This window comes from Equus asinus, unplaced genomic scaffold, assembly GCF_041296235.1.
Source record: "Equus asinus isolate D_3611 breed Donkey unplaced genomic scaffold, EquAss-T2T_v2 contig_3, whole genome shotgun sequence".
Classification (NCBI taxonomy): domain Eukaryota; kingdom Metazoa; phylum Chordata; class Mammalia; order Perissodactyla; family Equidae; genus Equus; species Equus asinus.
In genome coordinates this window covers 1,412,011-1,437,858 of record NW_027224960.1, presented here as the reverse complement: position 1 = coordinate 1,437,858, position 25,848 = coordinate 1,412,011, and the positions used below count along the sequence as shown (strand labels likewise).

Here is a 25,848-nt window from a genome sequence, read left to right as displayed (position 1 = left end):
CTGGAACAAGTCACAAAAAGCTATACTTGTAATTCATCTCTATTCTCATAGCTTACATATAAAACAACCCAAAGTTAGTAAATTTATTTAGTCCTTTGAAGTGTGGTCCATATAAGGACGTGGTAAGAAAAGAGTCCTGCTGGAGAAGAACGGAGTGTGGACGGCTTGCAGTCTCTGAGGAGAAATCCTTCCCCTATCTGGGCATGTGGTATCAGGGAGGGCAGGATTCTCTGACAAACTACCCGGCTTCCTCAGGCACACTCAACTACTTGCAGTTCCCAGAATGTGTCACACTTTCCCTTCATACCTTGGAAGAAACTGTTATTTCTCCCAGAAACTTCTCAACTTCTCCAGCCCCTTCTTCATTCCCCTTCCCCTTCTTTGGCCCCTGCTGACTCACCCTTCCTTGTCTCAGCTTGTATAAGGCCTCCTCATGCTTCCATAAAATTGAGGTTGCCCCCATAGACTGAAAGCTTGTTGAGGGATAGTACTGAGCCTTTGTTCATTGCAATATCTCTAATACCTACTATAGTGTCGAAAGTACCGAAGGCATTTGATAAATGTTGAATGGCTGAAGGAAAGAAGAGTCACCAGCTGACATGACAGAACAATGTCTATTTCATGATAACTCACTTCTAAGCCTTTGCAAAGCAGGTTATATGTTTTTTATTAAATTATCTGGTTTGAAAATAGGTAAAATAGAGCCCATATAGGTATTGATATTTCAAGTAATCTGGCATGGTAAATAATTTTAGAATCTTTCTGCTGTTTGCATACAAAGAGATGACTGAATTGGGCCTTGTATTAAAACATTTTATATTCAGAATTTGATCATACTTTCTACCCAAATACTACATCCTGTTTCTCTCTTTCAGGTTCAATTATTAATGAATTATTAATTATTCTAATCTTTCATTTTTATCTGCATATTAAAGCCTTTTCTTAGCTCCTGTAATTTTTTTTTTCATTAAAAGTTTGACATAATTTCATCTAAGGACTAAGCATAAAAGAAGTGGTTCCTGGGATTATAATCCTGGGATAGTCTCTTCTACATCTAAAGTACTGAAAATATTTTCTGTATTTGAAAACTAAAGATTTGTTTGATTTCTCCATCCCAGGCATGCTGCTTGCTGGGTTTCTCATCAGAAATATCCCTGTCATCAATGATAACGTACAGATCAAGCAGAAGTGGTCTTCCGCTTTGAGAAGCATAGCACTATCTGTCATATTGGTTCGTGCTGGCCTTGGGCTTGATCCACAGGTATTGAAGTATAAATTTCTAATTATTGACTTGGAATTTTGTTCTTCCAATATTGCAAGTATTTAGAATGACTGAGCTTTAGGAAATGGATGTGGACACTTTGCACAGCATTCAGAACGACAGAATGAAATTTATTTCATACAGGACTGTCCCCAAAAGATGTTCCCATACTCTCTCTTGGAGAAAGGTGGAGTTACTGTCTATCTAGGGACAGCACCAAGAATAAAGGCTCCCCTTTTCTCTGACAGAGATACAGGCCGTAGTTATAAATAAGGGTTGTGAGAGAGAAGACATCATATTTTTGGTGTGGAAAGCCCTATACGAGTGTTTAGGACTAACTATGCTGGCTCAGAAAACTGCCTAGCATACAGAATGAGTCTCAAAGTGTGCTTTTTTCGTGTTTGCTTTTGAAAGCAGGAATGAATGTTCTTGAGGATTGCCTTTACATCAGGTTCATTCTGGGGCCACAAATTATACATATGGCCAACACCGAGACGGTTAGATCAGCTAGTGTGGAGGTTATGAGCACAGACTCTGAAAGCAGCCTGGCCGAGCTCAAACCAAGCTCCACCACTCACTAATTTCATGATCTTGGAGAACAGCTTTAACTTGTGCCTTTTTGGATGAGAAAATCTAAACAATGATGATAATATTATCCCCTGTGTCATAGGTTGCTATGAGGACTAATAAGCCAACTCTAAAACACTTAGAACACTGAAATGTTTGTTAAATAAAACTCATTACCTGGAAAATTCATGATGGATGATCCAGACAGTCTGAACACTGAAGAAAAAGCATTTAATGTCATTCTCTCTGTGTGTCTTTAGAGGGTTATTTCGTATGTCTATTTTTATATTTCAGGCCCTGAGGAAGCTGAAGGGTGTCTGTGTAAGATTAGCCATGGGTCCCTGTCTTGTGGAGGCATGCTCATCTGCTCTTCTTGCCCACTTCCTAATGGGTTTGCCGTGGCAATGGGGATTTATACTGGGGTAATGATTTTTCTTTGTCGTATGAAAATACACACGGACATTTAGGACTTTCTCTGACGCTATACAAGTGAATGCATAATATTTTCGTAAGGACATCAGAAAATACAATACAGATATTCCAGCATAATATTATGACTATTAATATACCAGCATATAAACATTATAACTTCAAAATATAGTGTATGTCTTTGTAGGTGCTAACTTTGACAGTTTTATAATAATTTAAACTATTGAGGAAGTAATAGACTTTTATTATGCCTGATTCCATGCCAGTGAGAGATGCCAGATCTCTCCTCAAAGTCCATACAAAGGATAACGAATGCTCAACGGTGATCCACACCTAGCACAGGCCTCCTCCTCCTTTCACCAGGCTCTTATGATTATCTGTTCTGCTGTATTTTCCTCCTGCTGTTAGTTCTTTCTTCTTCTTCTTCTTCTTCTTCTTTTTTTTTTTGGTGAGGAAGATTGGCCCTGAGCTAACATCTGTTCCCAAGCTTCCTCTTTTCTTTTTTTTTCTCCCCAAAGGCCCAGTATATAGTTGTATATCCTAGTTGTAAATCCTTCTAGTTCTTCTATGTGGGATGCCACCACAGCATGGCTTGATGAGCAGTATATAGGTCCACACCAGGATCTGAACCAGCAAACTCTGGGCCGCCGAAGCAGAGCACATGAACTTAACCACTATGCCACTGGGACAGCCCCCGGTTCCTACTTCTAAGATTTAAGAGCCATAAGAAGTAAATAAATATGAAAGTACTTGGTAAGAATTTGGTGTTGGGGTCAGCCCCACGGCTCATGTTGAGGTGGCATTGGCGTCCCATATAGCACAGCCTGAGGCACTCACAACTACAGTCTACAACTATGTACTGGGGGGCTTTGGGGAGAAAAAAGAAAAGATTGGCAACAGATGTTAGCACAGGTGCCAATCTTTAAAAAAAATAATAATAATTTGGTGCTGATAAGTAGGCAAGAAGTAAGAACTACTTACTTCTCACGGTTAACACTCTCGAGCTATACTGCCTAGATTCAAATCTCGGCTCTGACTTTCCAGTATGTGATCTTCGGCAAATTACCTAATCTCTTTGTGCCTCCATTTCCTCATTTGCAAAACAAAGATAATGATTGTAGCTACCTCATAGGGTGGTTGTGAGGATTAAATTAGTTAATATATGTGAAGTGCTTAAAATGGTGTTAGGTACATAGTGAGCTTCATAAATGCTTTCTGCTATCCTACTGCTGCCGTTATCAGTGTCACTGTTACTGTCACTATGGCCTTCCTCTTCTAATCTGTTGTCTGATTTTTACATGCCAGGTCCTGATAGAAGGCCTCGCATCACTGGATTCCAATCCAAAAAGTCCATGGCCGTGTTTTTCAAACCTCATGCCGTGGATGTTTTGTTTAGATAGAAGGCAGATTCCTGGGGCCTCACCCCATTAGGTCTTCCAGACCAGCCATAAATACAGATTTCAGACAGGCTGCGTAGTCCCAACGCAAGTTGTCCATGGCCACGCTCAGAAGAAGTGTTCTGTAGAACTTGTAGCTGTGCGTGTGTTTCTGTTTGGGACTTCACTGCCTTTGAAAGACTGTAATTGTCTAAAGTGTAACCTCTGAAAGAGTGGAGGTTATTATAATTTCACTAATAATAGTAATAATGAAGAAGATGCTATCATAAATATTTAAAGTGCTGCCTGCTTAGTTTTGTCTTAGGTGCTGTGTCTCCAGCTGTGGTGGTGCCTTCAATGCTCCTTTTGCAGGAAGGGGGCTATGGTGTTGAAAAAGGTGTCCCGACCTTACTCATGGCTGCTGGCAGCTTTGATGACATTCTGGCCATCACTGGCTTCAACACGTGCTTGGGCATGGCCTTTTCCACAGGTAAACTGATCAGTTCATGTGTGCTGTTCTCTTATGCTCTAGCGACATAGATATGATGTTGTGAGTGTGGCATATTTCCTTGATAATTGATTAAGGCAAATTAAAATAGAAAAAGCAACTCCAAGAGTTAGTTCTATACCTAAGGAGAAACCAGTGGCTTCTTGTCTTTACTCCCTTCACCCTCTAAATATAAAATGCTCAAGTACTGTGGTAGGTGCGTGAGGGGGCTTCAAAAGAGCAAAGTCAAAAGAAGGAGAACAGCTTCTGCATGCAGCCACCCGGGAGGGTCAGCCTTCGAGACTGCGCACAGAGGGTGAGCAGGTGTTTCAGTGAGCACAAAGGACAAAGTAGTCCAAGTGGGAGGGACAGTTTCTGTTCTCTCGTCTTTAACATTTTAGGGGAAATAATTATTTTAATGTGTATCTTATTAATACTTAATAACTGTCTGATACAGACATATTTGGTTTTAAGTAGTAATAAAACAGGAACTTAAGGCATTTTTTCCCTACTGTTATTCAACACCTTTATTATCCTTTGGGACAGCACACATTTAAGTTCACTTTTTAATCTGTTTCCAAGACTGGAAGATAAGATTTGCAATTTCATATTATTGACAAAATGTAATTGTGGGCTAAGTTTAGCTTCAGATTATTTAGTGGGAACACACCTTAGAAAGTCTTGTGTTCTCAGTCTCTCTGCCCCATGGTTATCCTCCCATTTTATGACTATATTTGACGTATGCCAATTACCTAGTACTTCACCTCTTCCCACACCCTGAAGTTGCCTTACGTCTAGTCCCCACCGTGTATCACTGGTGAATTAATCTTCTCAAAGCATTGTTTTGATAGTCTTACTTTCTTGTTCAAGCACCAGCAAGGATTCTCTATTACCAATTAGGTCGAATCTACACCCTTGTCTCTATTTTAACTCTACTGTACCTGTCCAATCGTACATTCTCCCTGCTTCCTGGTATACACCTTTAAAACAATAGTTCTCAGCCTCAGCTGCACACTATAATTACCTGGGAACTTTTTAAAAATACTCATATGTGGGCCCTACCTTAGGCCACTTAAATCATAATCTTTGGGAATGGAAACCACAGCTTTAGAGCAACAGAGTTTGCATTAAAATCACACAGGAGCAGGGTAGGGAGGGCCGTGGGGAGCGGCTGCTGGGGTTTTCATAATCTGAGGGGTGGGGGTGGGGGTGGGGCTAGCCTGAAGAACCTTCCTACTTGACAATACTCTGTACCCTCTGCCCTGCCCTACTAAATGCAGTCCTTAGACCATCTGGATAGGAGCTACCTGGAGCCTCTTTAAAATGTGGATCCCAGGCCCGGCCAGACTTACTGCATCAGAATTTTCAGAGGTGGGGCCCAAGAAGTCTTTTTTTCTTTTAAACAATCTTACTATACGGGAGACTGAAAGTGGTTAGTTACTTTCTACACATTTATAGTAAATTATTTACTGTAATATCTTGCAACGTATACTATTATCACAGATAAATGTTTTTGACAGTCACACTATTACCTAATAGAGAGCTGTCCTAGCTAAATAAAACTACTACAGAGGTAATCATTTTTTTAAATACAAGAGATAATTGAAACTGTAGGGGAGGAAAAACCGTTTCCCACACCAGGTTCGTTGACTGGGGCCCTGTAATCAGACTGACAAGAGACAGACTAACAAGAGAAAAACAGTTTATTAACGTGTGCATTGTGCTTACACAAGACCTCAAAGATGAGTAAGTCAAAGGAGCGGTCAGAATTTGGGCTTGTTCAGCATTTTAGCAAAGAACAATAATTATGTGGAGAAGCACAAGATAAAGGAGCTTTGAGCTTCTAGAGGCAGCAAATTGTGGGAAAAGAAACATATGGGGACCTAACGGTAGATAAGGGCTTGTTTTAGCAAAGTTTGTGATGTGAATTCCTCTGGTGCTGTCTTGGGGCTGATAAGGGCCCATAAGTGTCCCAAGTTGTCTCAGTGATTAACTTCTGTCCTTCCTGGTAAAAAGGAGAGGGGACACCTTTATGAATGTATGTCCTGCTTTTGGGCAAATAGTGAGAGGGCAGAGAGCTTTTCTTATATCTGCTTCTTCTCAATTGCCTTCAACTCAGAATAATCCTTATGCCCCAGTGGCATATTTGGGGTGACATATTGTGTACTCTAAACCACAATGACAAAAACCCACAATAACTAGTTAGTACATTTTTTCTTAGAATAGTGTGTGAAGAAGGGCTTTATGTGTTGAACAACTTTTTTTTTTTTTTTGAGGAAGATTAGCCCTGAGCTAACATCTGCTGCCAATCCCCTTTTTTGCTGAGGAAGGCTGGCCCTGAGCTAACATCCTTGCCCATCTTCCTCTACTTTATATGTGGGACGCCTACCACAGCATGGCTTGCCAAGTGGTGCCATGTCTGCACCCGGGATCCAAACTGCCAAACCCTAGCCGCCAAAGCATAATGTGTGAACTTAACCATTGCACCACTGGGCCGGCCCCTTTGAGCAACTTTAATATAATTTTCTGCACAATGTGTTCACAAAGTTTTTTTAATTAAAGTTTCCTAAGTTCTGTATGATATGGGGGAAAATATTGGTTCTACTTACCTCTCTATTATTTCAAAGGAGCTGAGTAAGAAATAAAGATTCTTCTAAGAGCAATTTCAAAAATAATTTGTTTTCAGTTTGCTTTTAGAATAAACATTCAAGAAGGAATGAGTCCTTTACACTCATCATAGTAAGAAAAGATTCTTGATTTTAATTCTCAAATTAAGTTCCTGTATTCTATACATATCAAACCTACTAAAATCAGTGTACATTTGTTATTTTAAAATCAGGCTCGTAGGGCCAGCCCTGTGGGGTAATGGTTTAAGTTCGTGTGCTCTGCCTTAGTGGCCCAGGATTCGTGGGTTCAGATCCCAGGCACGGACATAGCGCTGCTCTTCAAGCCATGCTGTGGCGGTGTCCCACATAAAATAGAGGAAGACTGGCACAGATGTTAGCTCGGCGACAATCTTCCTCAAGTAAAAAGAGGAAGATTGGCAACGGATGTTAGGTCAGGGTCAACCTTCCTCACACACAAAAAAATCAGGCTATTAAATGGCTGTTTGAAAACTAGATCAGTCTACTCACCCAGCCTATGCATATCATACCAATTAGCTCTGAATCATGAATTTTATCTTTCATATTTTCTTAGGCCCTTTAGGTAAAGTTTTTTGAAGTAAATGTACAAAAAAGTGCACAAATCATAGTTTATGCCTATTTTGAAGTTTATCTCTAATAATGCATACCTTTCTTATAAGATAGGCCCATTTTATTAGACACTTTAAGTCACATATATTTAAGACTGTGGAGAGCAGGAAATATCTGTAAACTTTTCCTTCTGTGTAATCAGATGCTTTGTGTGATGATTGAAGTAAAGTCTTTGTATTTATGGATTTAGAGTTCTGACTGAAGATTTTTTTTTATGTGTGTCTAAGGTTCCACGGTTTTTAATGTCCTCAGAGGCATTTTGGAGGTAGTAATTGGTGTGGCAGCTGGGGCTCTTCTTGGATTTTTTATTCAGTACTTCCCAAGCAGTGACCAGGTAAAGGAAACCATCTGTGGGAAAGTCGTGCTCTAAAATGTCACGGGAAAACATTCTGGAACACTCCCTCAGAGCCATGTGAAGGACGTGATTTAGCAAATGACCCCCATTTTAAAACTGCTTGCTGCTCTGTCAGTGCTGTCTGTGAGGCTTAGGAAGACAGCTAAACCTTGAAGATGTTAATGCAGTCCTGGGATTTTCTTCTCCTATTTATATTCTGTACACTTCAGCTTGCACTGTAAAACAAATAACATGAATTCCAAACTAATAGGATATGCAAGTCTTATTTTTATTTTCATTTTTTTGAGGAAAGATTAGCCCTGAGCTAACATCTGCTGCCAATCCTACTCTTTTTGCTGAGGAAGGCTGGCCCTGAGCTAACATCTGTGCCCATCTTCCTCTACTTTATATGTGGGACGCCTGCCACAGCATGGCTGGACAAGCAGTGCATAGGTTGCACCTGGGATCCGAACTGGCCAACCATGGGCCGCCGAAGTGGAACGTGCGAGCTTAACCACTGCGCCACCCAGCCAGCCCCGCAAGTCTTATTTTTTTAATTAATTTATTTTTTATTTTTATTATTATTCATAATACTCAACTAAATCAAGATATAAAATGGTTCTTTGGGCCCACGGTTTTAGTGTCAAAATACCTTAGATTCTAATACTATCAAATAGATAGACCTTAACATTTCATTAAAATATAGTCTCTTTCTCACCAAGTAGATTGAAGTTCTTTACTGTACATAGTGATTCTTAATGAGAAACAAAGGCTTGTTTGTTTTCCTTTACCCTCTTTAGTCTCTTCTGATAGGTAAACATATAAAAATCTTTTCTTTTCTAAAAGAATTGGTGTTATTTTGAGATTTCAGAGCATTTTGAATGGAATTCAAATCTTAACTGAAGTAAAACTTTAATTAAGAAAATTAATGTTTGCATTATCAGAATGTATGTTGATTTGAATTTTTATTGTGCTGCAAAAAAACTCCAAGTAAAATAGTCTGTAAAAGATTTTATGAATGCATAAAAGAAAATTCAAGGATTTTCTAATTATACAACAAAGTGCAAAGAAAAATGATGGCTTACATTTTGTTGCTTACTGTGTATAAAATGACAGGTGAGTTGAGTAAAGTCCCGCTGTGCTCATCAGGGCAGCGACTATCTACATGCAGCTCCAGCAGACACAGGACATTTCCAGAGACAGTACAGACATAGAAATTTCCAGCATCACTGATCGTTCTGTTGGGAAGCGCTGATCTAGTGCAATCCACACAATAACCCATGAAGAGAATACCTTTAATATGACCATTTCACTGCTGAGGCTCAGGGAGAGATGACTTAAACAAGGTCACGTAGCTAGAACGCCGTAGAGCTGGGTATGAACTCAGTTCATCCACTGCCAGGGCCTGTGCGCTTCCAGTCGAACCCTTCTAAGGACCTGCTGCCTTCTAAAGCAATCAAGAAGTTTAAAGGCTGAACAGGGACAAGTAACGAAAGAGAGGAGCACATTGCTTAGATTTTAAAAATCAACACCACAGACTCCTCTCAGTCTACAGCCACCTAGAGTTTCTTGGTATTCAAAGATTTAGAAAGAAGAACTGGAGAGCATCACATTAAAGAGTAAATAGAGAACCTAAAAATAATAGAGATATCATATCTTTAAGCTTCACAAAAACCCCATGATGTAACTGCTTTCAAGGAGGAGGAAACAAAGCTTGGAGAGGCTAAGTAATATGGCCACTGCATAGCCAATGGTGGGAAAGAGCTTGCATTTTAACCCTAATTTGTCCACTTCCAAAGCCCACACACTCTTTTCTGCTGCTCCGTTCAGCCCTGCGGACTTCTGCGTCAATGACTTCAGAGGAGGCTCACTGAGGTTCCTGAACGGGGAAGCTGCGTTTGTACACATGCTAACTCTACTTTTGTTAAGGAAAAGAAAGTAAATGTTATGTCATGCATTTATGTGCACAGATACAGACATTTTTATTTTCTACTAAGTCCTGAATATGGAAAAATCAATAATTAAAAATCAGTTCTATGAAATAATTGAGCTAACCCACGTTTTTTCTCCTCAAGGACAAACTTGTATGGAAGCGGGCGTGCCTTGTTTTGGGGCTGTCTGTGCTGTCGGTGTTCAGCAGTGTGTATCTTGGTTTCCCTGGGTCAGGAGGACTGTGTACGTTGCTCATGGCTTTCCTTGCAGGCATGGGATGGAGCAGTGAAAAGGTGAATTTCATTTTAAGTTCTTCTTCTCATGACTACTTTCTGATTAGATTAGTTTTTTTCCAGATACTTTCATAATATCAAGTTAATAAAATTAATCATAAGAGCTATTTTCTGTACATATACAAATGTATGCCCAAATGCACACATACACTTCCTTTTTTCCTGTTACATACCAATCTATAACTTGATGTTTTTACTTAAAATGTATCATGGTCATATTTCCATGATGCCTCCCTTATTCTTTGTAAGGGTTGCAGAGTATTGCATTGTATAGCTGTACTGTACTTTATTTAACCAGTTTCCTGCCTAAATTTAATTTAACAGACATTTAAATTGTTTCTAATTTTCTGCCAAGACAAAAAGTGCATCAATAAAATATCCTTGCATATACCACTAAGACACTATCAAGTCTAAGAAGCACCATTATTTTACATGCCACCAAGAGAGAAAAAGAATGCTGCCAATTAAACTATGACATCACTTCCTAATTTCAGAAATGAAAAAGTGTGTTTCTTAAAATCAACAAAATATAGCATATCTTTGAGTGTATCTATAGGATTAATTTCTAGAAATAGGATTTCTCTATGAAAGAGTATGCACATTGATACTTTTGATAGTATCAATTTGCCCTTTTTTTAACGTATGCTTTTTAAAAATTTTTTGGTGAGGAAGATTGGCCCTGAGCTAACAGCTATTGCCAATCTTCCTCTTTTTTTCCTCCCCAAAGCCCCAGTACGTAGTTGTATATCCTAGTTGTAGGTCATTCTAGTTCTTCTATGTGGGACGCCGCCACAACATGGCCTGACAAGCGGTGTGTAGTAGGTCTGTGCCCAGGATCCAAACTGGTGAACCCAGGCCGCCAAAGCAGAGTGCATGAACTTAACCACTCAGCCATGCAGCCAGCCCCTTGAGTTGCCCTCTTAAACAGCAGTACCAATTTATATTCCCACCAACAGTTTGTGAAAGGATCTGTTTTTCTGATCTGTGTACTTTCAATCTTTAGATATTTTGCTAATCTGACAGGTGAAAAATGTTTCTCATTATTGATCTGATTTGTATTTCTTTACAAGTGGAGCTAATCATCTTGTCATATATTTACTAGCCAGTTTATTCAAAAGCCTGTGCCCATTTTTTATGATTGTCTGTTTTTCTTACTGACTTTCAAGATCATTAAAATTATTCATTTCCTTTATGTGTATTATGGAAATTAGCTGGTTGCCATTTATTTAATTTCAAGGTACATTTTTATGGATTTGAACTTGAGAGGATCATATACTATTCTGCTTCATGAAGAAATTAGATGTGGGTGACCTAAACTAAATACACATATATCATTTGGGAAAACCAAAGACAACTGTTGAAAATAATTCAGCTTAAAATAATACTACATGAAAAATATATGTTGATTATCAGTCCTGAGGTTGGGTGTGCAGTGCCCTGCAGGTGAGCGGTCTCTGCAGAGGTCTGTAGAGGCAGGGCTTCACTGTGGGCACATGGCACTCCGTTGGAGGCTTTCACTCTCGGGAGGCAAGACATGTGCAGTTGGGCATCCCTTTGCTGTAGAGGAGGGTGGATTGGTGGGGCTGCCTGGAGCCTTGTGTAGATAAGGGACTGAGGCCCCAGGAAAGCAGGCCGCAGTGGATTGGGCTTTGCAGGCAAGGAGCAAGGCTCTGCAGAGCCCTGCTGCAGGCACTGCATGGGCCCAGGGCTGCTGCGTCCTCCTGGGGAGGCTTGGCTGTAAGGCTTATTTCAGGTCTACTTTTTTTTCCTTAGCAGCACCCGTATTATTAAATTCTCCTTTGTGATTTCACGTAACTTAACATCTGACAAGAGGAAAGCTAAAACATAAACTTCCCAGTATAAATTGGGTCCTCTTATCATCCCTCATCTCTTATAAACATTTGCTCTTGTCAAAATTTGCTTTTCCGTGGCTTCACTTTCCTTGCAGGCCGAGGCAGGTGATCACACATTGCTGTTCAGTCTCGGGTCTGATCTCAGCTCCCTGGCTCCTCGCTGAGCGCTCACTGCTGAGTGCCTTCCATCCTGCCTGGGCTGCTGACCAGCGCACTGCTCTCGGAGCACTCTGGCCCCCTTGTCCGGGACAGAGCTCGCAGTCTTCACTCCGTGAAGGCATGCCACTGTGTGTGCACTGTGACCCTTGTCGAGCATCTGGGAGCTTGCCTGACATTAGCATTTTACAAACTGTCCCTTCACTTTTGAATGGTAACCTTTTTTAGCATTTAAAAAAATAAATTACCAAAGAGAATATTGTTTAGAATAAAGTTTATTTGATTTCTGAGTATGAAAGCGGTATATGCTTATTGTAGAACTTTGAAAAATTTTTTAAAAGTCAGATAAAAGGAAAGAAAAAATGATTTGTAATTTCTCCACCTAAAGCCAACAGCTCTGTAAACTATTTTGGTTTATTTCCTTTCATTTATTCAACAGGAAAATTCTCAAATATGCTTGTAGTAAGTTTCTTCAAATTGAATTTTATAGGTAAATGCTTTCTGTTGTCACTTGTTTAAAAGTCTTCAAAAATTACAACCAACTCATTATATTATACTGTCATGGGTGAAAAGAGGGAAGAGAATTAATCAATTTTTATTGCCACTCCGTATGGCCCTGTGCTAGCCAGTGAGGGGATATTCTCATTTATTCTCATCAAAAAAACCTTTGAAAAAATATTACCATTTACATTTTATAGAGACTGTAAGTCAGAAGGACTTAAATAACATGTCCAAGGTCACAAAATTAGAAAGTGGCACTGGGATTTAACTCAGGTTTGTCGACTCCAAAGTGACCAGAATATACCATCATTGTGCAGGGCACGTTTTTATGTTTCGACATCTATTCGAATAACATATAGCAAGTGTATTAAAAACATTATACTTCCAAACTTTGCAATTTCAGATTGTTTGTAAATTAATAAATGATAGGATAAAAAAATAAACAGTGAAAAGGAACCATATCATTTGGAATAGAACATAAAAGAGTAGTTTTAGCAACAGACGTCGAGGGGAAGACGGGTGCCCACCGCAAGTGGACGTGAGCCACTCGCGCAGAAGACAAGGGAGGGGGCCCGGCCAGTTCCGGTTACACGATTCTTCAGAAAACGAGGATGTGAGTCATGTAGAAAAGACCGTTATAAACCAAACAAATCATCTGTTTTTCTGCATTTGCCATAACTTTGCCTGAATTGCCAGCAGCCTGGCTGATTACATAGAAGATCAATGTAATCCCAAAACCCGGAGAGAGAACTGACACCTTTTTTTTTCATATTTACCTCTGGTTAATCTCCTATGTATGTCTCTTTACACACACACACACACACACACACACACACGTGGATGCACCATAAGCTTTTTAAAACCAGTCTCTGCTATTTTAAATTATGCTGAAATCCAATATCGTTTCCTTAGGGCAGATTCTTAATGCTAAATTTTTTGGGTCAAATAACATGAACATTTTTAGGTTTTTGACACGTATTACCAAACTGGTTGCTTTCTAGAGTTGTATCCATTTACTTTTCCACCAGTAATATGTGAGGTACCTATATCATTACATCGTCATCAGCTTAGAATAATGTTTATCCAACTTTAGCACCACCTGGAAGTCTTGTTAAATTGGACTTGTGGACCCCACCCCGAATTTCTGATTTAGTTAGACTACGGTGGGGCCTGAGAATGTGTACTTCTGATCAGTTACCAGGTGATGCTGATGCTGCTTCCCTGGGGACCACACTTTGTGAAACACTGCCTTAGAATATTATTGTTTTTAATTTTTATCCTTACTGATAGTCAAAAGTGGTATCTTTTTTTGTTTTATGCCTCCTTGCTTAACAATAAAATTGAATGCTTTTTCATATATTTAGCTATTTGTATTTTTTCTTTTTCTTTGATAGGTTTTTTGTCCATTATCTCCTAAAGTTGAATGTACTGATTATATATATGATATTAGCCCTTTGTGCCTTTTTTTATTGTTCATTTTTAACACACAAATATCTTATAGTTTCACGTGGTCCGATCTATCAATCTCTTATTATGACCTTTCCTCAGTTTATTTTTTCTTAAAGATTCCTTTCCTAGTGAAATCTTACCTATGTTATCTCATTTATTCTTTGCAATAACCTTGAGAGGTAGATATGAGACCCATTTTACAAATGAGGATACCAAGGCCTAGAGATAGTAGATAGAGTGCCTAAGGTCACCAAGCTAATAAGTGGCAGAGCCAGGATGAAAACACACTGTTTGAGTATATGAAAATGATTTCCTAAAGACAGGGTAAAAAAACCTTCATTGAATCACTTATATGGCAGACACTCTCCATATCTTTTCTAATTTAGTACTCAGGCAAGTCCCTACTTCTGGAGGCACCAAATCAATGAGTCCAGGTTTTGGACTGCTTTTCCTCCTTGTTCCATGGTGTAGCATAGGGTCTGAGCACTCAGACTTCCTGGATTAAGCTCAGCCCTACACCTGAGTAGCTGTATGCCCATGTACAAAGTATCTGACTTCTCAGTCTTCGATTTCCATATCTCTCAAGTGGGGAATGATAATAGCAACAACTTCATAGAGTGGAGGATTAAGTGAAATAATCTATATAAGGCAAAGTGCTTAGTCAGAACACACTAATAATTTTTATGACTATCTCTGAGCAGCACAATGTAATAAAAAGAGCATAAAATTTAATCTATGGAAATTGGGATTCCAGTCCCAGAGATTCTACTGTCTAGATGTGTAATCCCAAGCAAGTCACTTACCTTCTCTAATACTCAGTTTCCTCAACTGTACACTGAAAAAAATAATAATAATCACTAAAGAATTATTGTGGCTATTATGTGGGAAAATGGAAATAAAACACTTGTAAACTCAGTGCTGTAGCTATATTGTTGTTGAATTATGCTTTGACAAGCTACAATATTTTATAAAATTTTGTTTGCGCCTGTAGTTTTCTGACATTATCTCATACTTTCCTGCTTGGTTTTCCTTATAATCTTGCCATTATTGTATTCAAATGCACTCACTTTTTTAAGGCCTTTTTCATCTATATTTTTCATCTGTTTTCAAATGCAGTGCTTCTTCTGATGACTTTAACAGATACAGGATGTTTTTCTTGATATATTTTCAATCTTCTGAATCTTGAAATCTTCTCTCTAAGAAGAGAAGTGTCAGCTTAAGTAGATATTTAACTCATGATGAAACTTCTGTTTCTCTTAACTTTCTCTTTTTGTCCATAATGGAAAGTGATTTCCATTGTTGAAGATTCTTACTAATGGTGCATACAGATAGGTAAAGTGGCCTTAACTTTCAGTGGACACCACAGTCTTCATTCCTCTGAACTCATGTCTTCTTTTGTACTTAGCCTATTTGATGACTCCTTTTTCTTTCTTTTTTTTTTCCTGAGGAAGATTCACCCTGAGCTAATATCCATTGCCAATCTTCTTCTTTTTATTTTTGCTTGGGGAAGATTGTCACTGAGCTAACATCTGCACCAGTCTTCCTCTACTTTGTATGTGGGTCACCACCACAGCATGGCTGATGAATGGTGTAGGTCCACGCCTGGGATCTGAACCTGCAAACCTGGGCCACCAAAGTGGAGTGTGCCAAACTTAACTACCACACCACGGGGCCAGCCCCTCTATTTTCTTTATAAACAGATTCATTTTAGTTTTGAAGTTACAAAAAAACCCACAAGAAGGTACATTGTGGCTTCTCTCTCATCTTTAAGTTTTACAATATATAGGGCCATGTCTGATATTAAATTAGTCTACAGTATTACAATCAAAAACCAAATCGTGGGGCCAGCCCTGGTGGTCTAGTGATTAAGTTCAGCATGCTCTGCTTTGGTGGTCTGGGTTCAGTTCCCAGGCGCAGATGTTCACCACTTGTCTATCAGTGGCCATGCTGTGACAGCAGCTCACATACAAAATAGAGGAAGACTGGCAACTGATGTTGGCTCAGGGCGAATCTTCCTCAGCGAGAAAAAAAAAAAAACCAAATTGTGGCCTTTGTCCAAGTTTAGAAATAAAAACAATTTGATAGAGAAAACTCAATATGCCTCTGCTTTCATTGGAGTTCTCAGTACATGAAATACTTTCGAGGACTTCTGTTAAGCCATTAGTCATGGCAACAGAAGGCTAAGTAACCTAAAATTAATAGAGTTGATTTTTGTTCTTTACAACTATGGATATCAGCTAAAGTCTGAACTTTAGCTATGATATACTCTAAAAACTAAATTAAAAAGTAAAATTTAAAGATATGTAGAAGGGTGGCATCTGGACCTTAGTTTGGCAGACGATTCACTGTCATTAAGTGATAAAGGATCTTGGACGTTATCTAATGTAAACCTCTCATTTTACAAATGAGGAAAATTAGATGCTGAGAGGCGAGTGGCTTGCAGTTGGTGTGTGGCAGAATTTGAACCTCAGTCATGATCTGATTCCTTACGATGTGAAAACATAACTTTATAATGATATAGGAATAGAACTATATAAATAAATCAACCAACCCCTCATATACGGTGTCTTTAAACATTTATAAACTAAGAGGAAATAGAATCTTCACCTTAATAAACATACCAGAAATAACAAAAATTAAGAAAATAGGGAAACGAGGTAATCCTCCTTTGTCAAACTGCTGAGTACGTAAATGAAAGTATAGATCCTTAGATGTGTAAAAATGGTAAAAAAATGTTAAAATGTCGTTCAAAAACATAGATTCTTATTAGTTGATTGAAAAAATCTGTTAAATGTAAATTCTTAGACACTGTTAAGGGTACTGCTAAATTGCCCTACAAAAAAAGCATTATCAATTTGCTCTCCTACCAATTGCTGAGTTTCCTTACAGTCTTATAAATACTAGACATTATTAAAACTTTTTAGTGTTTTTTTCCAATATGATGGCTTCCCCCCCCAAAAAAATATATGGTATATCATTTTAATTTGTGTTTCTCTGATTACTGAGTTTTAGTATCTCATGTTTTTTGGCCCTTGTGTTTCTTCTGGTACAAATTACTTGTGCGTATGCCTTGCCCATTTTTCGATTAGGTTCTATGTCTGTTTCTTATTGATTGGATATTGCTCCTTATTCTGTTACACATAGTACAGATATTTTCCCCTGGTTTGTCACCTATCCTTTTTTATGGTTTCTTTTGCCACAAAATATTTTCGTTTTATTCTAGTCAATTATGTCAATCTTTTCCAAGGGTTTTTGTATTGTGTGTTATAAAGTTAGTACTTATATCAATTAGGGTCTTAGAAGGAATGAGAAACCATATAGTAACTGGAATAGGGAAAGCTTATTATTAACCATACTGGGGATTGTCTTGTAAGATGTAAAGAGGCCCCTAAAGAATATAGGAATAGCAGCTATAAACCCCTAGGGCTGAGATGCAGCATCCGCTTCCACCTCCCCACCCCACCCCACCTACTTCGGCACCCAGGGCTGAGAACCCAAGCCTTGTTAGAGCCTTGGTTCACTGGATGGCAGAGAAGTCACCATGGTACCCTGCCTGCAGAAGTTGCTGGAAATCTACCCTCTAAAGGTGTATGGGGTGGTATGTTGCCCAGGGCAGTTGGCTATGAAATCACCCGAGGAGGAGGCTGGGGGCAGCTGCTGACCGCTGAGTGCTGCTGGCCGCCATACACCCTAGGAGCCTGGCTCTGGAGAAGCCACCCGGGCCGCAGGACCCGGTGCGGAAGCATCCTGCTAGGAGGAGCCACCGAACCAGACGAGCGCCTTCCTCTTGGAGTAGCTCTTGGGCGCCCTCTAGTGGCAAAATTTAATATGGTCCAGCTAGCAAAGGGGAAAGACTTAAAAGGGTCCAGCTCCATTTTTTGAGATTTTATTTTTCCCAAGCCCCCCGGTACATAGTTGTGTGTTTTTAGTTGTGGGTCCTTCCAGTTGTGGCATGCGGGATGCCACCCCAGCATGGCTTGTTGAGCAGCGCCACGTCCACATCCAGAATTCGAACCGGCGAAACCCGCGGCCGCCAAAGCAGAGCGCGCGAACTTAACTACTCGGCCACTGGGCCAGCCCCTGGCTCCATCTTCTGCAGAGCAACAATTGAAAGGAGGATTTGGAGCCGAGGGGCAGTAAGTTAATAACTGGCACAGCACTTCACTATACCGGAATTTTATTTTTGTGCATGATTTGAGATAGTCATAAACAGTATTCTTTTATAATAAAATAAAATTGGAAACAACTTAAAGGTCTATTAATAAAGAAATGGTTGAATAAACTATGGTACTTCCATATCATACATTATTATGCAGCAATAAGGTGCATTTCTAGATATATGTATAAATATTACAAGATCTTTTAATCATATTGTTGAGTGAAAATTAACTATAAAGTAATACTAAGTATTATGGACACACACATCATGTATTCAGAAGTCGAAGTCCTCCTGAGATGACTTGATGAGATTCTTTATAGTTAACATCCTTTTGCAAACCAACACCAACGCACCTTATGTAATACCTTAACTGTTAGAAGTATCTTTATGCAATTTTTTGCTGTATTCTAGCTACCTTCTTATTTATAGATGCCACATAGATAAAGCCTATCTCAGGTCAAATTGACTCAGATTTCAAATTAGTAAAATTCTTAGATCTTCTAACTTCACATAATAAAAATCCCTGTATGTGTATGTGTGTTTCTTTTAGGCAGAGGTTGAAAAGATTATTGCAGTGGCCTGGGATATCTTCCAGCCCCTTCTCTTTGGACTGATTGGAGCAGAGGTATCTATTGCATCTCTCAGACCAGAAACTGTGGGTGAGAATTTCAAAGTAGTGTTTTTGCTAAAATCAACTTTTTATATTCAGTTGTAGTATCTGTAGTAGGTTTATATTTGGTGGTTCCCATTGTCACAATTATATAAAAAGTTAATACTGATCTTTTAAGCAGTTGGTTAGAAAAGAATGTTTGTCAATCTAAGACAGTAAATTTTATGCCTTAAATATTGTTGCTTGTAAAGAAAAGTGTCGCTCTTAACTACTATCAAGAAAATGCAGGCCTTACAATTTTTTTCCAACGATAAGAATGTTCATCTAGGCTTGTCCTGATCAAGGGCCAGAATTTTAAAGATAATTAGGCAGTTCTATAATATGTATCCATGGGATAGAAATGTTTGTTCATTCATTCTTTTATTCATTCATACATTCAAAAGCCATCATATTAAAACTGTTGACTTTTAGTACCATACTCAAAAATTAATTTGTACACGTATACAGATGGTCCCCGACTGACGATGGTTTGACTTAGGATTTTTTGACTTTACCATGGTATGAAAGTGATATGCAGTCATTAGAAACCATACTTCGAATTTTGAATTTTGATCTTTTCCCCGGCTAGCGATATGCCATATGATCCTTTCTCGAGATGCTGGGCAGCCGCCAGTGAGCTGCAGCTCTAGTCACCACAGGATCATGAGGGCAAACGACCCATACACTTCTACCCTTTCTGTTTCTCAGTTTCAGTAAGTATTCAAGAAATTACATAAGATAGTGAACATTTTATTATCAAATAGGCTTTGTATTGGATGATTGCCTAACTGTAGGCTAATGTAAGTGTTCCTAGTACATTTAAGGTAGGCTAGGCTAAGGTATGATATTTGGTAGGTTAGGTGTATTAAATGCATTTTTTTCTTTTTCTTTCTTTCTTTCTTTCTTTTGGTGAGGAAGATTGGCCCTGAGCTAACATCTGTTGCCAATCTTCCTCTTTTTGCTTGAGGAAGATTGTTGCTGAGCTAACACCTGTGCCAGTCTTCTTCTAATTTGTATGTGGGATACCGCCACGGCATGACTTGAGAGCGGTGCTAGGTCCACACCTGGGATCCAAGCCTGGGAACCCTGGGCTGCTGAAGCGGCAGGTGCGAACTTAACCACTATGCCACCAGGCCAGCCCAAAGTGTATTTTTGACTTACAATATTTTGACTTAAAGTTGACTTTCAACTTATGATTGGTTTATCAGGATGTAACCCCATCGTACATCAAGAAAGACCTGTACTCATTATTTCCTTCTTTTCTTGCATCACAGTATTATTCCGTCCATACTAGGGATCCCATCCCTGCCACCTCCTTCTAGATCTCACACAGAGTCTCCCCTTTTTCTGACACATCTTCAGATATCCTTGTCACAGCTTTCTCTTCTGCAGAATTGAAACAGATTTTAATCTCTCCTATCTTAAAATAGTATCTTTCTATTCTGACGCATGTGACAACATAGATGAACCTGAGGACATTACACTGGGTAAGATAAGCCAGTTACAGAAAGACAAATCCCGCATGATCCCACTCCTGTGAGGCATCCAGAGGAGTCAAATTCATAAGGACAGAAAGGAGAGCGGTGGCTGCCAGGGTTTAGGCGGGGAAATGGGGACTTGCTGTTTAATGGGTGTAGAGTTTCAGCTTTGCAAGATGAAAATGTTCTGGAGATTGGTTGCACAAAAATGTGAGTGTTTAACTTAATGCTGCTGAACTGTACACTTAAAAATTGTTAAGATGGTAAATTTTACGTGTATTTTACCACAGTCAAAATTTGAATAAATATATATACATATATATATATATATCCCTTCTTCATTTCACTTCCCCCCTCACCTACCACTCTCTCTCTCTCTTCCTCTTTTCAAACTTTTCTAAAGAGGTAACTGTGTCCCCCTTTTCCATTTCAACTCTCATGCCCTCCCTCAGAACATTTCAGCCCAGCTTCTGCCCCATTCCACAACCAGCCCCGCCCTCACCACGGTCGTATTGCTGGATACACGAAATACGTGTTAGTCTTGACTTGACTTGATCTCTCAGCAGCATTGGACGCTATTGACCTCTTTACAACACTTTTTACGTTGAATTTTTACATTTTCCAGTGCCCTCTGAGTCTTCCTTTACACTATATATGGCTTAAGTGCTGCTCTTCCTCCAAGTTCTTTCAAAAGATTTCTACACTTCACGCTGGGTATCATTTCTCTGAGCTCAGCTACACTCAGTGGCTTCGATTATAAACTATGTAATTGCAAAATCTTTATCTCGAATTCAACATAGCCAGTTGCTGCTTGGACATCACCACTTGTAAATCCCACAAAACTTGAGGCTCAGTGTGTCCAAGGCTTCCTCATCATCCTCCCCAGACTGCTCCCTCCTGGGAATGGGATCGTCCCTTTTGTATCTTGTACTTAAGGCAACAAATACTTTTGAAAATCTACCACGCTGGGAAAAATACCCTCCAATAAAGAGCCACAGAACCTTTTCATAAAGAAACCATGTTGCAGATTCACAATAGAGCATCAAGCAATGTCTGTCTGGTGTTTTACCAGCCTCTTGAACTTGAGAAAGTTATTTATCCTTTCTGATCTTCATTTTTTTTCAACTGTAAAGTGAGAATAATTACTCCACAGGTTGTAAAGATTAAGTAAAGAGATGCATTTAAAGCTTAATACAGAACCTAGCACAGAGCAAGAACTCAACAAATGTTACTTTTTCAAAAACCACCCTATTACCTAGTACTCACCTTAGCTTTGCCTTTCTCAGGTCCGGTAGCTTGCCTTGCCCTAGTCACAATCTCTTATTTTGCAAATCAGAATGAACTTACCTTTATCAGCAAAGGATTCTGAAGGACTGAACGAAGTAGCTGTACACATCAGCCAGGGTGATGGGCAGTCAGTGCACACACCAGTATGGGGAAACAGGTGTAGAAGCCAGTGTCTATTCTGACTGGTCAGTGCCCAGCCAGCTCTCTTCTGACTGCCTGATTGCCTCCATACTTGCTGATAAATATTTTGAATATCACCTCTGGTCTTATCCTCTGTAAAGAATTCTCAACCACTTTGATGAAAATATTAAGTTTTTTCTCTTCTGCGCCCTCTTACCGGTATATTTACACTGCACTCACCTTTTGGTTCTTTATGTTTCTGTCTTCCTCTGACTTTGGAGTTCATGGAGGCAAAGTCTGTACGTTATGCGTGTTTGGGTATCAGAACCTAGTCCAAATTCTGTTATGCGTAGTTATAGTTTAATAAATTCTTGTTAAATAAACACATGGGAAAAAGTGTGGTTCTTGCTATAAAGCATAAGATAAATAACATTCAAATCTCCTTTGTGGAAATTCAAATATATTTAGTTAATTTCTGGCTTTAATTTAGGGCAAATACCTTCTTTTAAACAAATGGTCTGATTGATCCTTAATATTGATGTTTTGACAAATTATGCCTAATCATTTTTGTCTTTTTAATTTTTTAATGTTTTTAGATTATTTCTGTTGATAGAATTTTGAATCAATAATCAGGAGATTCCATTTCTTCCCCAGTATTTCGTTATGTCTAAAAATTGAGTATTTCTTACAGGCCTTTGTGTTGCCACCCTGGGTATTGCAGTACTGATACGAATTTTGACTACATTTCTGATGGTGTGTTTTGCTGGTTTTAACATAAAGGAAAAGATATTTATTTCATTTGCATGGCTTCCAAAGGCCACAGTCCAGGTAATGATGGATCTTAACTCCTATTTCAATATGATCCCTTAAAATTTTGAATAAGAGGGCTTGTCCAAATTTGGTGAACAAAAGTAACTAAAGTTTGATTTATGAAAAGAATTTTTACTAATCTACTCTAAAAGTTTTATTTTTGGTATGCTGATTCCTTTAATATGATGGCTCATTTAAATTTCTTTAGATCTCCAGGGTACAACTGAAAATCCAATAAATCCCTATGTTACTAGAAAGCAGTAGTAGAGGGAGGGAAGAGTTTGAATTTTCATCAGTCAGAGCTCTCTGAATCACCTAGAGATTTTTCGTTTTGATGTCTTCTAAGAAGAGAGTGAAACAGAAATAGCGCGGCCCATGTTAGTGTTTGGAAATACTTCACTGTCAATATGATTGATGATCAGTTATGCTCAACCTCGGTCTTTATATATAATGGAGAAAGATTTATTGAGAAACAACTCAGAAAATGCTTTATTGATTTCCTAGATTATTAGTTAATATTAAATTTTTCAAACTAGCTGTACTTCCTGTCAGTTGTCTCAATCACATGACCCAAAATTTGTGCACTCTAACAAGGCACTAACAGGTGCTTGAAATTATTGACCATGCATTTGGTAGAATACCTATAATTGCTAATTAAATTAGAACTGTATAGATTATCATTTGTTGCAAATAGCCCTGATTGTATTGTATATTTTCAGACTAATTATAGCAAACAAGATTTAACTGTTGCATCCTTGATTATTTTGCAATTATTTAAATATGTAAATTTCTATTTCATGAGATGAAAATCAGATATTTTTAATTTAGGAAACTTTGAGGGTTGTGTATGCTCTGTAACTATATGCCAGATTTGGTGTGGCTATAGGTTTGGGCATTATCCCAGAGAAGTTTTTTTTTCATCAGACTTTGAAAGATGTCTGGGACATAATGGCTAAGAATACTGTGAGGTTTATATGGTACAATAAGTGGAATAGTTTCTCCCTCAGTGTCTCCAGCTTCTACACTACTTCTGGTAACTTTATTAGGTAACTATCAAAATAATTACTCTAGTAGCTTTGGTTTGAAAGATTTGTTTCTAAAGGTTAAAATTTGAAAGACAGCACTTTCCTGCTGTCAAAGCAAATTTATAATAAGGAGAAATTATCTTGGATGTGGTGAATAATGTATGTACTGTGAAGCAAGTATTGTATGGAATTTTCTTTTTTCTTCTTTTGCCACTGCCTAAGAAACAAGACTTTCTTGTATGTTTTTTTCCATATTAGTGTTCTTCAAACTTTTTGGTCCATGACCTGCTGTAAGAAATATATTTTAAATCACAATATATTTTAAATCAGCATACCTACAAACCTCAAAACATACACACACAATGGAGAACTGAAAGAGAAATATAGATTGTAATGAGTGCAGTTCTTGCCAAGAATTCTTGAAATGTTGAATTAGTTATGGTACAAGGAACCTGAAATAACAAAGAGCCCTCACATACAGGGACTAAGTGAGATAGATTTTTCCTTCTCTCCCACCAGCAGTCCAGCATGGACACTCCAGAGCTGGCAGGGTGACACTGTCCTCAGCATGTGCCTTCCATCAGTTCACCATTTCTCATCAGGGGGAAGGGGAAAAAGAATGATGTGCAAGTGTCCATTTCTCTTCAGGGAACAATCCAAAAGTAGCATTTATCACTTCTGCTCACCTCTCAGTGGCCAGAACTTAGATATATAGCTTCATCTAGTTGCAAAGAAGGATGAAAAAAAGTCTTGGTTTGGACAGCAATGTGACCAGCTAACACTCAGGAGTTCTAGTTTAGAAGGGAAAAGGGGCATTCAGATATTTGTGGGCAATTAGTAGTCTCTGCCATTGTGTCTCATCCACACCAGCATTCTCTCTTCTGATTCATTGTCCTAGAGGACAACATTGTTGTGTTTTGTGGAATAAGGGAATAACCAGATTGATTAATATATTATTTTCCCAAGTGCACTAATATGGCATTTTGCCTCTAAAAGAAAATGAAGGTTTTCATAATACTTCCCAGTAGACAAATTTTAAATAAAACATTTCACCAAGACCTAAGGCAAAGAGTTCACCAAATACCTAATAAGATTACCTTCAAGTTTTGACAGTGCCTACCACTTTCAGGTTTCTTTATGTTTAACAATTAGTTTAGCTCTATAGCAATACATATTCTTATGTTTTTTCATTTAAAACTTTGCCATCTTCCAGTAAGTATCACTACACTTTTTTTAAAAGATTGGTATCTGAGCTAACATCTGCTGCCAATCTTCTTTTTTCTTCTTCTTCTTCTCCCCAAAGCCCCTCAGTACACAGTTGTGCATTCTAGTTGTGAGTGCCTCTGGTTGCGCTATGTGGGACGCCGCCTCAGCATGGCCTGATGAGCGGTACCATGTCCACCCCCAAACTAGCAAAACTCTCAGCCGCTGAAGTGGAATATGCAAACTTAACCACTCGGCCACAGGGCTCACTGCACTTTTTCATCTTGTTCTTTTTTAATTCCAGATTCCTGAAGATAAAAGAGTGAGATGACCAGTGACTTTCTTTACTCATAAGGAATTTAGTATACAGAATCGTCTTATAGTCAATTATATCATGAGGCTGTATTTACCTTGTGTTTTGAAATATATTTGCCTGATATTTTTGTAACCCTGCCTTCTGCAACTAAGTACATATGAATCACCATCCCTTCCCCATGCCAGGGCAGGAGAATTTTCAGAATACCAAAACCAATTGCAGTACACTTTGAAAGAAAGAACTTTCTTAGTTGAACAAAAGAACAAGCAGTTTGCTTTTGCAAATGATAAAATAATTCACCTTTTTTCTATGTGCCTGTCTTATATGCCTGTGTCCAACTTTACCATTAAACTTTTACAGGCTGCAATAGGATCCGTGGCCTTGGACACAGCAAGGTCACATGGAGAGAAACAATTAGAAGAATATGGAATGGATGTGTTGACAGTGGCATTTTTGTCCATCCTCATCACAGCCCCAATTGGAAGTCTCCTCATTGGTTTGCTGGGCCCCAGGCTTCTCCAGAAAGCTGCACATCAAAATAATGATGGAGAAGTTCGAGGAGAGCCCTCTGAAGAAGTTTAGAGGTGAAAAGAGAGAATGCTAAATATATGATTAGAAAGCTGTACCAGAGGCTGCTTTTATCAAGATAGATATTGAAATATATAATATTTAAGCTTAAAATGTAACAGAACTTAAAGTGTGGTTATTTCTTTAAACAGCATTTTCAGCCATTACCCTTTCCATGTAGGTGGTAATGTTCTACATTTCTAGCCTGATTTCTCTATCTTCTTCTTTTTGCTTCAAACACTCCATCATTATCTTAATCTGTGTGGGGAGAAATACTCTTTAATGTACTACCACGATATCAGATTAACAGGGGAAAGACCGAGTTCAGTGTGGCGTTCTGCT

At 38.7% G+C, this 25,848-nt stretch overlaps 1 pseudogene; it reads left to right on the top strand.

Annotated features, from left to right (window-relative positions):
• Positions 1-25,630, top strand: part of LOC139043593 (sodium/hydrogen exchanger 9B2-like) — a 55,126-nt pseudogene extending 29,496 nt beyond the window's left edge.
• The last annotated feature ends 218 nt before the right edge of the window (positions 25,631-25,848 follow it).